The following is a 3,448-nucleotide window of genomic DNA, read 5'->3' on the forward strand; positions in this document are numbered from 1 at the left end:
AGGCCCCACGACCGGACCCCCCCTCCAAAAAAAAGGAACAAAAGTGAGGCTCTGATCACTTGTCATCAAGGTGCTTCTGGTTCTTTGGCAAAGGAAGAAAATATCAGCTCTGAGCCATTTCCCTGTGTGTGTGGATTAAATTCAGCTCAAACTTCTGGGTCAAAACCTTCTACTTTTCGACTACAAACTACCACTTTGAGAGGTGCTTATTTTCCTTTGTGTCTCTCCTTCCTTTTTTTTTTAAATTTAAATTGGCCTTAGGTAAATCACACAATTGTCTGCCTTCATTTATATATCTGTGAAATAGGAGATTACCTTTGGATTTATGCAAGTAACTTAGCTTATTGTATAACATTGAGAAAGAAAAAAAAATGTCATTTCAGTATTTAGAGTAGTGCCTTTCTATAATTCCAAATAGGTAAGATAGCCTTTTTTTAAACTTAGGTATGGTTTTATTATGAAACTGTTTGAATATGCTCCATTTCTCCCTCTTTATTTCAGAGATGGATGCAATATGTCTTCTGTGCTCTGAATATAGGGTATGATCTCAGAGTCCTCTGGTGCCAGCACAATCAGCCTGGAACTCATCCAAAAGTTCTTCGTGATTAAAGGTGCCATCTGAGCACACAATATTTTTTTAAAAGCTTGCAAAATGGAAACATACTCTTTTCTCTGAGGTCTCTAGTTTTAACATCAGGACTGACTTTACCCTTTGGGGAGGAATTCTACTGGCTCCAATACCCTTTTTCTCCTCTCATTATCTTCCATTGACCACTTGTCAACATAGCTAAATAAATTCACTTAATAAATGGGATCCCAGAAAGCTACAAATTATCTTTTGCAGATACCAGGCAACCTCAGACTATGTTTTGATGGAAAAATCTGCCTTTATAGTATAAAAAGGCTGTTAGTGCATCTTCTGCTAAGACATTTTACTTAGGACGTGAGATTCATTTCTTAAGATAACTGCCTAAAAAAAAAACACTGTTTTCCTGAACAACATTCCTTATATTTGACATTATATTTTACTTCCTATCATCTTTCTTTTCTTTCTTTCTTTTCTTTTTTTTTCTTTTTTTTTTTTTTTTTGTAGGTCATGGGGCTTGAACTCTGGGCCTGGGCACTGTCCCTCAGCTCTTCAGCTCAAGGCTAATGTTCTACCAATTGAGCCAGAATGCCACTTCTGGATTTCAAGTGGTTATTGGAGACTAGAGTCTCATGGACTTTCCTGCCCGGGCTGGTTTTGAAATGTGATCCTCAGATCTCAGCCTCCCGAGTGGCTAGGGTTATAGGCATGAGACACCAGCCCTATCATCTTTCTTAAGACTCAAATACTAAAGCCAAGCACATATTGCTCCTACTTATAATTCTAGCTACTCAGGAGTCTGCAATCACTGTTCAAAGTCAGCCTGGGCAGAAAAGTCTATGAGACTCTTTATTTCTAATTAACCAGCAAGAAAGCCAGAAGTGGATATGTGGCTCAAGTGGTAGACTGCCAGCCTTGAGCAAAAAAGCCAAGGGAGAACACAAGTCCCTGAGTTCAAGCCCCAGTTCTGTCACATATACACACACATAAGAGAACCTCCAATACTTATGATAGTTAATAATATTATTCCAAGGCACTGAGGTAGAATGAGAGGGCTTCATATAAGGCATTTGCAGGTGCTGCTAAATTCCTGGGGCCAGAGGGCATTATTTAGGGGTTTTTTAAAAGAAGCCTTCCACATCAGCACATGATGTGGACCTGTTCTGCCTCATTCTCCCCACTTTGGGTCCTCCAGTTTTAGGGGGGGGTCACAAAAGCAGTTCTCCTTGACATGCTGCCCTCTTTTGATGTCTGTCCTAGCCACACAGGGGCCACCTGCCACAAACTTCCCTTCCAACAAGGCAACAGATTTCAGCTTGGCTCTCACAAGGAGAGCAAATGAAATCCAAACAATAGTCCAGGCTGTTTCGCGAAGAAAGGGCACAAACAGGGTAAGCAGCTGGTGAGTTCTTTTACCTCATTTAATCTCTATAACCCTGAAGAGGAGGATTGTATTTTTATTCTAATTTTACAGATGAGGAAACTGAGACCCAAAGCAATGCAGGGACTTGTTTAAAGTCATGCAGTTCCTTAGTAACAGAGCCAAGACTAGAGCCCCAGGTCTTCACTGCAGGTTCATTAACTATCCTATGACACCACACAGTTTCTCTCTCCCCTTCATTCACAAGGCCTAATCCTGCCTTGCTTTCTCCAGGTCATGGCTGTACAGAAAGAAAGAGAGAGAGAGGGAGGGAAAGGAAGGAAGGAAATATATATATATATATATCTTTAATGGTAAAGTGCTTGCCTAACGTGCAAAATCCTAGGTTCATTGCCAGGATTGGAAAAAAAATCTGAACATGCCACTCCTTTCCTAAGGATAAGGATTAAGTCTCCCAGCCTGGTATTCAGGGCTTTGTCTACCTCTCTAGTCTCTTCTTGAGGTTTTCCCTTGTCATGCCTGGGAACTAGCTGTACTGACACACTTATGGTTCTCAAAACAGTGGGAAATTTCTCCTCTACACAACACACTACAATTTAAAGTGACAAGCTACTACTTCTCTACATAGGATCTCAGAATGAGCTCATACCACGCCTCTGCTGGTCTCTGCACAGCCCTTAGTACCCTGTGCATCTACGTGTCTATTGCTAGGTCTATTTTTCACACCACTCAAAGTTCCTCATGGGTAGAGTTTGCCCAGCATAGGACCTGGCACACAGTGAATGGCCCAGTGAATATGCTTTGAATGAATAAGCAAAGGTTACACTTCCCAGGAAAGCTGTTGGGGCAATCTAAATTCAGATTACTCTAGTAATCCCTTCTGTAGATCCTCAGCTGACTCAGTTTATTTAAAAGGACAAAAAGAACACACACATACAACTGTACAGTTCTTTGGTTACAGGAACCAGAAGGGGCAGACAGTGACCTTCCCTCTTGCTGCTGTCTTTAGGGTCTTCAGCACAGAAACTCAGTTCCACTGCCCTTGTATTTTATCAGCTGTGAATTGTTTGCAAAATTCCAAGCAGTTGGTAGGAAATTCAGGAAAAACTCAGCAGCTACAAGAGAAACTGGTTTCATTTTTCTGTCTGGCTCATTTCTGAAATGTAACACCATATAGGGCTCTAAAGTATGCTTTAGTGGTCATTATTTCAATAGTTCTGAGCAATTTGAAGTTTATGTTCCTTCTAGAATAATCACTCCATAGTTCCAAAGCTCTCAAATCTAAAATCTATTTTGTATGTTTCAATGTTAAAAGATAAAAATTAGTCCAGTTCTCTGAGTGAACAATTATGGTTGGGAAATGAAAAAAGTAATGACTTTCTTTGCAATTAATAAAACCTCAAATATGATTTAGAAGTGGTATATATATATGTGTGTGTGTGTATATATATATATATATATATATATAATATATATATTAA

This window comes from Dipodomys ordii, unplaced genomic scaffold (assembly GCF_000151885.1).
Source record: "Dipodomys ordii isolate 6190 unplaced genomic scaffold, Dord_2.0 Scaffold33, whole genome shotgun sequence".
Classification (NCBI taxonomy): Eukaryota; Metazoa; Chordata; class Mammalia; order Rodentia; family Heteromyidae; genus Dipodomys; species Dipodomys ordii.